We start from the raw sequence: 12776 nt of genomic DNA, 5'->3' as shown, positions 1-12776 counted from the left end.
GGATTTGATTTGCAAGAATTTTATTGAGTATTTTTGCATCAATATTTATAAGCAAATTTGGTCAGAAGTTCTCTTTCTTTGGTGGGTCTTTGTGTGGTTTGGGTATCAGAGTAATTGTGGCTTCATAAAATGAATTAAGTAGTGTTCCTTCTGTTTCTATTTTATGGAATAGCTTGAGGATCTTCTTTGAAGGTCTGCTAGAATTCCTCACTAAAGCCATCTGGCCCTGTGCTTTTTTAATTAAATTAAATTCATTCATTCATTCATTCATTCATTTATTTGGCTAGGAGGTTTTTAATGATATCTTCTATTTCCTTGGGGTATATCGTTCTGTTTTGATAGTTTACCTGCTTTACCTGCTTTTGATTTAACGTTTGTACATTGTATCTTTCTAAAAAAGAAAATCATCCATTTCATCTAGATTTTCCAGTTTTGTTGAGTATAGGCTTTTGCAATAGGATCTAATGATTTTCTGAATTTCCTCAGTTTATGTTGTATGTCTCCCTTTCCATTTCTGATTTTGTTAATTTGGATACTGTACCTATGCCCTCTGGTTAGTCTGGCTAGGTTTATCTATTTTGTTGATTTTTACAAAGAACCAACTTTTGGTTTTGTTGATTCTTTGTATTGTTCTCGTTGTTTCTATTTGGATGATCTACTCTTCTTGGGTGTGTTTGTTTCTTTTTGTTCTGGGGCTTTAAGGTGTTCTATTAAGTTGCTAATTTAGGATCTCTCCCATTTCTTTACAAGGAAACTTAATGCTATGAATTCTCCTCTTAGCACTGCTTTCATTCTATTTCATAAATTTGGGTATGCTCTGTCATTATTTTTATTGATTGCCAGGAAGTCTTTAATTTCTTTATTTCTTCCCTGACCAAGTTTTCATTGAGTAGAAGTGTTCAGTTTCCATCAGTATGTGGGTTTTCTGTTGCTTTTGTTGTTATTGAAATCTAGCTTTAGTCCATGGTGGTCTAATAGGATACATGGGATTTTTTTTCAATCTTCTTGTATCTGTTGAAGAGTGTTTTGTGACTGATTATATGGTCAATTTTAGGGAAGGTACCATGAGGTGCTGAGAAGAAGGTATACTCTTTTTTGTTTTGGGTGAAATGTTCTGTAGATATCTGTTCAATCTATTTGGTTCATAACTTCTATTAGTTTCACTGTGTCTCTGTTTAGTTCCTACTTCATTGGTGAGAGTGCAGTGTTGAGGTCTCTCACTATTATTGTGTGGGGTTCAATGTGTTTTGAGTTTTAGTAAAGTTTCTTTTACGAATGTGGATTCCCTTGCATTTGGGGCATAGGTGTTCAGACTTGAGACTGTCTGTTGGTGGATTTTTCCTTTGATGAATATGAAGTGTCCTTCCCCATCTTGCTTGATAACTTTTGGTTGAAAGTCTGTTTCATTGGATATTAGAATGTCTACTCCCACTTGTTTCTTTGGACTGTTTGTTTGGAAGACTTTTTTTTTTCAGCCTTTTACTCTGAGATAGTGTCTGTCTTTGTCATTGAAGTGTGTTTCTTGTATGCAGAATAATGGGGAATCCTGTTTGCATGTCCGGTCTGTTAGTTTATGCCTTTTTATTGGGGAATTGAGTCGTTGATATTGAGAGATATTAAAGAGAGATGCTTGTTAGTTCCTGTTATGTTTGTTGATGTAGGTGGTATTATGTGTATGCAATTCTCTCCTTTTGTTGTGAGATGATTAATTTATTATATTGTCTTTGATGTAGGTACCCTCCTTGTGTTGTAGCTAACCTTATAAAATTCTTTCTATGGCCGGATTCATAGATATTGTTTAAATTTGGTTTTGTCATGGAATATTGTGGTTTCTCCTTCTACAAAGATTGAGAGTTTTGCAGAGTATAGTAGCTTAGGCTAGCATTTGTGTTCCCTTAGGGTCTGAATGATCTCTATCCAGGCTCTTTTGACTTTTAGAGTCTCTGTTGAGAAGTCTGGTGTAATTTTGATAGGTCTGCCTTTATATGCTACTTGATCTTTTTTCTTTACAACTTTTAACTTTTTCCTTTGTTCTGTGCATTTAGTGTTTTGATTATTATATGAGAAGAGGTTTTTCTTTCCGAGTCCAGTCTATTTGGTGTTCCTTAGATTTCTTGTATATTTACGGCCATCTATTTTTTTAGGTTGGGGAAATTTTCTTCTATGATTTTGTCGAAGACATTTTCTGGTCCTTTAAGTTGGGAATCTTCGCTCTCTTCTATTCCTATTATTCTTAGGTTTGGTCTTTTTGTTGTGTCCTGGATCTCCTAGATGCTTTGGGTTAGGAGTTTTTTTTACATTTTGTATTTTCTTTGACTGTTATGTCAGTATCATTAAGATATCTTCTACGCCTGAGATTCTCTTTTCTGTCTCTTGTTTTCTGTAGCTACTGACCTCTTTCTTAGGTTTTCCATTTCCTAAGGTTGCCTCCATTTGTGTTTTCTTTATTGTTTCTACTTCAATTTTTAGGCCTTGGACTACTTTGTTCAATTACTTCACCTGTTTGAATGTTTTCCTGTATTTCTTTAAGGGATTTGTTTCGTCTTTAAGGGCTTCTACCTGTTTACCTGTTTTCTTATATTTTTCAGTGACTTATTTATATTCTTCCTAAAGGACTCTATTATCTTCATGAGATAGAAGTTTAGGTCAGCATCCTGGCTTTCAGATGTGTTGGGTATCTAGGGCTTTCTTTGGTGGGAGAACTGGGTTCTGATGGTGCCAAGCAATATTGGCTTCTGTTGTTTATGAAGACAAGACCATAAGCTTGCCTCTCACCATCTGGTTGTCTCTGATGTTAACTGGCCTTGGTATCTCTGTATAGAGCCTGCCTCCGGTGTCCCTCAGTTGTTGCAGGTATCCTGGGAGATCTGTGGCCCTGGCTGTAGTAGATCTCCCAGAAGGCCTTCAGACTATGGGGGTCTTCAGAGGGGTATGCACCCTGATGATCTGTCACCTTGGCTGCAGCATATTTCCTGGGAAGCCTTCTAATGGTGGGGTCTGTTGCCCTAGGTGCAGCAGATCTCCTGAGAGACCTTCTGATGGTGGGGTCTGTTGCCCTAGGTGCAACAGACCTCCTTCAGACTATGGGGTCTTCAGAGGGCAGACAAGCTAATGATATGCACCAGTGGACGGCCCAGGCTGGAAGGGATGTGGAGTTTAAGCAGACAGGAGCATTTTAAAGAAAGACATCCAACGTCTGTAACTGTGTTAGAAAACTTAATCTTACAAGGTTAATAATATAAAATTAATAAAGAAACAGGTGACCTAACTTTAAGTTTTCTAGGCAACCAATATTCATAGACTGATGGATGATGTATATGATATATATGTATATATCCATAAATGATAAACAGATGTTAACAGATGGCAGATAGGTATATAGATGATTGACAGATACTTAGAAAATAAGATTTTTATTAATATTGTTCTATACAAATGGCTTCATGGGTATACCATTGTTATGTAATCTCTTTCTTGCATATGTGCCATGTGTTTATGTTTCAAGCCAATACAGACAAATGTAACTCATTTGTCTTAGTTGACATGGAGGATTTTATGTCATGAAGGCACTATGTCTTCACCTCTTATCAGTGATTGTTTATAGCTATTCATCTCAATAAGCCACAAGGTGAAAATATCTATACATGTTTAATTTTATGTGTTAGTACCTTTATTATGTGGTAGGTTCTTACAATGAAGCTGAGGATACAGAATGTATACATTTTGCTTTATCGCTGTCTAGAAGCATATGCAGTTATATTTGCTATACTGCTTGGTAGTTCACTTAGAACTATTGCAACCCTAAATCCACATATTTCATCATGACTCCCAAGTGAATACACAACCTCTGCCATGCCAAAAGTAATTTAAAGTAGTTTATATGATTACCAGATACTTGACACATTTTCAAATTTCTCCCAACTACTCATTATAACTTTTGTTCTGATCTGGATTAAAGCTAGATTAACATGCTATATTTGATTTTAGATATCTATTGGTCTTTGCCTCCTGTACAAAGGAAGAGTCTATCTATGTGTTTGTTTTTAATGACAGCATTTGACCTGGCCAAAGTATCTTCTATTACATATGACACTACAAAGCTGTCTGATTATCCCACCCATGGTACCACTTAACTTCCCTCTTCAATTCCAGTGTGTGTTTAAATTTAGGGACTTCTTTATCTGCAAACTACATTCTTCTGATAGGACTAAGAAAACGAAATGCACATGAGCCAAGTGTTCAGTAAGTATCTAATTTCAACCTTTATGCTAGAGGTTATTCCAGTCAGCACTGTAGTGTGGCACATTTCTACCCATAATTCTCCTGAAAGCTCCTCTGTGCTTCATTCTTTTAATTTTTGCCAATTTGATTGGTTTTTTGGTTTCTTTGTAGGTGGTTTATCTATTTTGTGCTTTCATGCCTGCTAAGAAAGTCTATCAACTAGAGGGCTGTTCGTTTATATGGAGTTGTATTTTTTGTGTTCTGATTTGGACAACGTAATTCAATTCTGAATACAAAGCTCATATTCTCTGCAGTTAAAATAATATCAATTTCTTTTTCATCCTTGCAACAATACAATGATGATGTGTCGCAGCTAAGAGATGACTTGGGCACATGACTCTGTCTGTCTTAGGCTCATCCATACTGTGCTTCAGAACAGTGGTAGAAAAGTCAGCACCCTTCCCAAGGCCTCCTCAACCCTGGCAATGTCACAGTCACTTCCATTGCTGAGACAGTCACATAGCATCATTAGATGATTTCTGGTTGGACAATCACTGTCCAGACATGGCATGAGGATGCACAACCATCTCTGCCTCTCCTTTGCTAAAAGATATAGATATAGATAGGTAGGTAGATAGATAGATAGAGATATATAGAGAGAAAGAGATAGAGAGAGAGATATAATAGATTTTACTTTCATTTATTGATTTTGTGTTTTGTATTTTGAAACAAGGTCTCATATATCCCAGGCTAGTCTGGAACTTGCTATGTAGCTGAGGTTGGCCTTGAGCTCCTGGCTTTTCTACATCTAATACCCAAGTGTCATGATTACAGATGCGCACCAGCACACAGGTGTTTTGTGATTATAGGTGCTCACCAGCACAGCTGGACCTCTCTTTTTCTACCCTACCTAAGAAGTTACTCCTAAAATTATACAAATAATGTTGCAAATTTCTTCTGGAATTTCTTTCTTTCTTTCTTTCTTTCTTTCTTTCTTTCTTTCTTTCTTTCTTTCTTCCTTTCTTCCTTCCTTTCTTCCTTCCTTCCTCCTTTTTAATTATTATTATTATTATTTTACTGAACTACCCCAGCCCCCAGAGCTGGTCATCTGAGGATTTATTGGCATAAATGCAATCATATAAAAACATAAGTTATGAAAAACACAGTCACAATGTATCCTCCCATCCCCCAAGCCCAGCCCTCGAGCCCCCTTCTGCATATCCGATAGTCTGTGGAACAAGAGAGCTCACACAGCTGACCCGTGAATTCCAGGTTGATGGTAAAGTCCAAGTAACGATTGTTTTTGGCGTTGGGCCTCATTACAATGGTGCCAAAGATCTCCTTGCCAATCTTCACTGTTAGATAGTCCTCCATGAAGAACATAGTCTATTTCCAATGTGTGTACAGGGACTCAGGACTGGTGGAGAAGCCAGTCCTCTTATGGCTTCTGTGAACTCGATGTTGAAGTAGGCCACCAGTACATGCATGTAGTCATTCCTCTTCACTTGCAAGCAGAAGGGGGAGGTGAAGGTCAGGTCCTCCACCTTGACTGTGTAGATGTCCACNTCCTTTATGAGGCAGGCATTGGTGACCAGCTGCTTTGGGTCCACCATGTCCACCAGGGGCTCCTTGATGGCCACGTCTTTAATGCAGGACATATCAAAGCTATATACATTCTCCCACCAGTGGATTTTGTAGTCTTTATACTGTCAGTCCTCAATGTCTGTCACATACAGGGTGGCCCAGTCTGGGAAGATGAGGCCATCGGGTGCCAGCCACTTGTCATGAATGTGCAGTATGGTGTTGAGCATGGACTCAGAAGAGGCTGTAATTCATCCACTCCCTGATGATATCCACTTTCTCCATGGGCAGCTCTACCTCCTCCACCTTGCCCTTGATGATGATTGCCACATGGTCTAAATTGTTGGCTTTGACAATCTTCACAGCATAATCAGAGATACTGGAACACTCAATCCCAATAATCTTACGGCTCCTGCTTTGGCAGCCAACATGCAAAGGATGCCAGTGCCTGAGCCCACATCCAGCACCACCTGGTCTTTGAAGAGATCCTGGTTGTGAAACATGGAGTTGCAGTATGTGAGGCTGTGTACCTCATCCTTCAGCATCTCCTTGTGGATGCCAAAGTGGGCATAGGAGTCAAAGTAGTAGTGTTTGGATGTCATGTCCTCAGCATTAGGCTTCTCACTACTTTTTGCTTGGCCACAGGAATCCTCCATGATGCAGTTCACGTGGACTTGACTGACACCATCTTCACCTGAGTCCTCTGGCCTCCAAGACCCCTCCCTTTGTGGAATTTCTATTATTTAACTTTCTACACCTTAATCAACCTGAATTTTGTTTTTGATGTTATGCTGATTAAATTCTAGGTTTGTTTTCCTCTACTTGGACAGTTCCTGGACATCACTGCTTATTAAACAAGCTACCTTTTCTGAGCTGATTTGCAAGGCCACTGTTTATATGTTGTCTGTAGGTTTCCAGATATTCATGAATCTAATTTAAACTCCATTTTCATCCATTGATTTTTAAACATTTACTTTTCTACATAAGTTATACAATGTTATTTATATTCAGCTCTAAGAGCATAGACCATTTTTCCATTCACTCGTGATCTTCCATATTAAGTATATTTAACAGTTATAGTCATAAGTATGATGAACATTTTGATAAATTCCTTTCTTACTATATGTTAAATTTTTCATATATCAATGAAGTTGACATTTTAGACATTTTTCTTAATTTATTCATTCTGTGTGTGGATGTGTGAGTGCACATGGGGAGGCAAGAGGACAACTTGAAGAAACAATATTTATTTTATTTATAAGTTTTCATCCGTTTAACTGTCTTATAACATTTTATAATTGTTACATAATAGCATGTTCTGCTTCTCTGGATGTGTGATAAAGCCTCTGAAATTAGATACAGTTGTTCCTTCTGCTCCAGAGCTAAAGCCAGTTAAACTCAAATCCTTTCAGAATGTTCCCTCTTACAGTACAATGGCCAGAAAATAAATCTCTAAACAGAATTGGTACAGCTTCTGAGGAATGAAGGGTTTCACAGAAAGAGGTTTATTATAGTTGATGTTTTATTGCTGTGGAGAGACATTATAACTAAGGCAATTCTTATTTATATAAAAAGAAATTAAAAAGGGTTTGCTTAAAGTTTCAGAGGGTTAGTTCACAATCATCAAGGTGGGGTACAGACATGCATGGTGCTGGAGCAGAAGTTGAGATATTTACAATCTGACCTTCAAACAGCAAGGAGAGAGAGAGAGAGAGAGAGAGAGAGAGAGAGAGAGAGAGAGAGAGAGAGAGAGAGAGAGAGAGACTGGACCTGTAGTTGGGCTTTTAAAGCCTCAAATCCCACACCCAGTGACCTAATTCTTTTCAAAATCAAGTATACAAATACATGAGCCTATGGGAGTATTCTCATTCAAACCACCTCTTTCCACTCACTTGTCTCCATATGCTTATAGCTATATCATAATAAAAAACTGCATTTAGTTCAACTCCAAAAGTCCCATAGTCTTCTACGGTCTCAACATTGTTTAAAAGTCCCAAGTCTCTTCTGAGTCTTAAGGTAATGTCTTAACTGTTACCCCTTGCAAATCAAAATAAGAAAGCATATCACACATTTCCAACATAAATTGGCACAGAATATACATCACTGTAGCTGGACCTATAGCAACTTTGTAGAATTTTTTTCTTTTACCCTTCTGCACTCCTCTTCTTCCATTATTTCAGCCTCACAACACTAGGTGGGAGATAAAAAAGAATAGAGGAGAAGGTGGTGATGTTATCATTAGGCTACTTCCTGCTGATTTTGAACATGGAGTTCCTTGGGTCAAGCTTGATCTTCGCAGTTAGGGGATCTAATTTCTTCTTTTCATTTCTTCACATGACTTCTTGACAAACTGCAACCAACTGTGACCAACAGCATTCAACCACCAACAGGCCAAATGGCCCTTTCTATCAGGGCTCTAGCATTTATACATTGTCTGAAAAGTCCCTAGAATTCCAAATTCACACACTTGCAGAAACTATCTGCAGGTAGAAAAACCATACCCTGCTAGAGCATGAGGCAAATCATAGTCAGCTGCTGTGGACAACCTGAAGCAGCCCCATATCCCACATCAGAGATTAAAACAAAAATATATTCTCATAATATTTCTGTGGCTTTTATTTTAAAGAAACCAAAATTCTCACTATACATTGCTATTTGAAAGGGGAGGGAAGGTACATAATAAAGAAATACTGAATAATACAAGACTGAAAACCTGCTGGGCATAGTCCAAACTCTGCATCTCCATGTCTGATGTCAAAGTTCTCTTTCGATCTCCCACTCCTTTTAGCTTTGTTGACTACAACCCACTTCTTTCTTTGGGGCTGGTTCCACACCCTGTTAGCAGATCTCCTTGTCAGATATCCCACAACTCTGGTATTTCTTATATCTTAGGGTCTACAACATAATTCAGGCTTCATCTTCATAGCTTCATGCAATGGCCTCTCCAGCCCTCTTCTTCTTCTTCTTCTTTTGGGTGGGGAGGGTTTCGAGACAGGGTTTCTCTGTGTAGCCCTGGCTGTCCTGGAACTCACTTTGTAGACTAGGCTGGCCTCGAACTCAGAAATCTGCCTGCCTCTGCCTCCCAAGTGCTGGGATTAAAGGCGTGCACCACCACGCCCAGCTGCAAAGGCACTTAAATGTTTTCCTTAACTGTAGAGGAAGATTCCATAACCCTTTCCTGTATATGTTGACTTTAAAGCCAGAGCCATATGACAGAAGCTTACAAGTTTTTCTGCTCTATGGGGCTGGAATCTGGGTCCTTCATTGAATTACATTTACATAAGCTTTCTGGTGAGATGATATCCTTTACAGGCTAAGCTTTTTTTAAATACTCTTTTACAAGTTGGAAGCTTAACTGGGTGGGGGTATGAAGACACCACTTTATTCCATTTAGCTTTTCTTTTCATTCAGACCTTTTCTTAAGCTTTCTATCTCCTTGAACACAGGACTAGACTCCAACAATGCAGTTACTGGTGTTTCTTTTCTCCTCAAACTGTATATTTTGTACTTTTCTTTGTTTAGATTGCTCCTTTTCAATTGTAGATCTGTATAAGAATGATAACTAGTAACTACATAATACAGTCAATACTAGACTGTCTTGAAACTGCTTTGATAATGCCATTATCCAAAAACTCTTCAATTTAGCTCCTGGCAAATTTTTAGGACTAGTGTAAAAAGCAGCCAGCCATATTCTTGGCCAAAAGTCCACAAGAGTGGTCTAAACCACTTGCTAATATTCTTTCCCTCTGAAACCTGTAATCCACTATTTTTAAAACCACTGTCTTCCATGTTCCTACTAGATTGGCCCAGTAAGCCTTGCTTAAAGCATTTGACTGCTTTTTTCTGGGCAGGGGTGTCTTTGTGACCTTCACAGGCAGCGTGAGAAACTAGAGAATGCAGTTTTAGCACAACACAACTCAGTAGCCAGCATTGGTTTAAACTCTGGGAGTCTGACCCTGGATTGTTTTATTTAAACACAGCACAATCTGATGGAAACTATTCTTACAATGATTAACTCTATCCTAAATGTACAAAGCTTACATATGTCATAAGGTACATATGTCACCTTTCATAAAAATAGGCTCTACAGAACAGACTAACTGAGAAAAACAAGGTTTTAAGAAGGGCCCAGAAGAAGGTCTGCTGCCAAAAAAGTCTTTGGCCATACATAGTGTACAAAGGTTGCCAGGCAAAACAGCACATCCTCTCTAGCTTTCTGGAAGGGACACAGGTTTTGCATTCCTTCCCTTGAAGGAACAACCCTGCCTGCTTTACATTCTAGGTTTCTTTAGTGCATGTCTGTGAGTACAAAGACCTCCATATTCCCTAAACCTTTTATAGTACAAGTCCAAAGCCTTTCACATGTCACCAACAAACAGCACACAGTCAGGCCTGTTACAGCAATATGCTGCTTCATGGTAACAACTGCTGTCTTTGTTACTGTTCTGTTGCTGTGAAGAGACACCATGACTAATATAACTTGAAAAAGAAAGGATTTAATTGAGAGCTTGATTACAGTTTCAGAGAGTTATTCAGTGATCATCATGGCAGCAAGCAGACATGCATGGTGCTGGAGCAAAAGCTGAGAGCTTTGCATCCTGATCTGCAGGCATAAGGCAGAGGAGAGAGTGAGGAGAGGGAGGGAGAGAAAGAGAGAGAGGGAAAGAGCACAAGAGCACCTTGTGTGGGCTTTTTGTTTTTTTGTTTGTTTGTTTGTTTTTTGAGACAGGGTTTTCTCTGTATAGCCCTGGCTGTCCTGGAACTCACTTTGTAGACCAGGCTGGCCTCGAACTCAGAAATCTGCCTGCCTCTGCCTCTGCCTCCCAAGTGCTGGGATTAAAGGCATGCGCCACCACCTCCCGTTGTGTGGGCTTTTTTAAAACCTCAAAGTTCCTTCCTAGTGACACATCTTGTCCTTTCCAAACAGTTCATTAACTGGGGACTAAGCATGTAAATAAGTATGTTCTTATTTAAACTACCACAGGGTTCTCAGCATAAGAGTGAAGGAAAACAGATTATTTAAGAAAGTTTGTCACTATCAATTTTTTTATTAGGTTCAACTTTACTTCAAAAGTGAAAGCAAAATAAAGACACTTTCAGACAATCAGAAGCCAGAGTCGGAGCAGTGGGAGATATTGGTGATAGATAGTCAATGCTAACTGAACAATGCTTCTTCTTCAGGATACAGAGAAACAGTAGCACGCAGTGTCCGTTTCTTTCCCTGCTGCTGCAATAAAGTACCACGAGGCAAAAGCATCTTAAGAGAGAAAGAATTTATTCCAGGGTGCAGTCCATCTTGGTGAAGAGCAGGTGTTGGTAGCTTGAAGCATCCGATTGTACTGCATCCACCATTGGGAAGCAGAGAAAATGACTTCAATTATGGTGCTAAACCTTCCCATCTTGCCCAGCCAGCATCTTCTTCCTGCCCTTAGGAAAGTATTCCCATCAAGATAATCCCTTACAAGAGAGCCCAGAGGCTTATCTCTCAGACCATTCTAGATTCTGTCAAGGTGGCAATCAACACTAACAACCACGACAGACAGAAACCTGGAACTACAGGAGATGATGAGCAACAATAGAAATGGTAACTATTGACAAGTCCTTTCCTCTTACTCTGTAAGTTTGCATGATCGTTAGTAAAACAAACATTTTCACCAGACACGTTGATGTACATCTGTAATCCTAGCATTTGGAAGGTAGAAGCAGAAGGAATAAAAAGCCAGCCTCTGACTACGTAGTGAGTTCAAGGCCAGTCTGGGGTGGTACATGAGTCTCCCATCTCAGAAAGAAAACAGAAACATTGTAATTTGAGGTGTGTAGTAGACATGATTCTCACATATGACAACAGAGCACATGGGTGAGGCCAGGATATGGTCAACAGACTCTTTAGTTTGTAAACTGGTACAATATTGACTTTAACAAGAATATGGGCATACCAAGTTTCACAGTGGCACCCTGGAAACAACTTCCAGAATGTAAATAAGAAATATTGGCTTTGAGCTTGACATTGAGCAGCTCTATTGAGATACAGCAGTGTTGGTCTTGATCATATGACTCTCTTCATTAGTGGAATCCCCAGAAAAGCTACTGTCATTTCCCATGTTTCTATACATCACCCTGGGAGGTTCTGCCCTTCCATGTGAGAATAACCTGTCCAACTGCCTCGGCCACAGGAAGCTTCCTGTTTTAGAACCCTGAATGTTTATGGCTACTTGTGCAACATATTAGCAAGAGTTAGCTAATACGTTAGGATTTGAAAATGGGCCTAAGAGTGGGTATGAAATGTAGGGAGATCCAGTACCTGACACACAGCTCTCTGGATCAGTCTGGCCAGGCTCAACGGCTCATGCTGTGATCACTCAAGAGATGGAGGCAGGAAGAGCAGAAGTTTGAAGTCAACCTTAAGCTAGCCTGCAAACTCGTTGCCAACCTGAGCTCATGAAACCTTGTCTCAAAAAGGAAAAAAAAAATCAAAAATTTCCTACACAATTTGAAGCCTGCTAACACATTAAACCCACCACTGCAGTGATCTTCTGTCTTGTTCCCCCACTTCTTTCCTGCACAACCCCCACCTCTAAAACAGTCTGTGGTCCATATGTGGTACTCAATTACTCACTGTTCCTTAAGGAATAACTGTAAGGGAGCAAGCTGGTGGATGAGAAAGGAGCAGGTTGACTAGCAATCAGAGTTAACCATGGCTGTGATGGAGACAGACTGGTGAGGTTTTGAGGCCCTCTCTAAGCCCAGGCAATCACACTTGGGTTAGTTAGGAATCAGAGTTAGGAGCAGACAAGTAACAGGACTGGTGTAAGACTTTAAGACCAATCAGGGAATGACTGTAATCTCAGTAGTAGGAAGGGAGGAAGGTAAAGGTTTGAGGTCCCTGGGCTACAGAGGAGACCACTCTGAAGAACAGGGGAGAGAGGGAAGAAAGGGGAAAGAAGCAGAGGGAAAGGAAGGGAAAGGGAAAAGAG

At 39.5% G+C, this 12776-nt stretch overlaps 1 pseudogene across 1 annotated transcript; it reads right to left on the bottom strand.

Moving 5' to 3' along the window:
- Positions 1-5355: 5355 nt before the first annotated feature.
- Positions 5356-6477, bottom strand: LOC110285092 (annotated as a pseudogene). The gene has a single exon (XR_002377020.1). The product of XR_002377020.1 is annotated as a protein arginine N-methyltransferase 1 pseudogene (transcript).
- Positions 6478-12776: the final 6299 nt, after the last annotated feature.

Source organism: Mus caroli, chromosome 18, assembly GCF_900094665.2.
Source record: "Mus caroli chromosome 18, CAROLI_EIJ_v1.1, whole genome shotgun sequence".
NCBI lineage: Eukaryota > Metazoa > Chordata > Mammalia > Rodentia > Muridae > Mus > Mus caroli.
The sequence above is the reverse complement of the archived record's forward strand: the minus strand, read 5'-3'. Positions and strand labels throughout refer to the sequence as shown.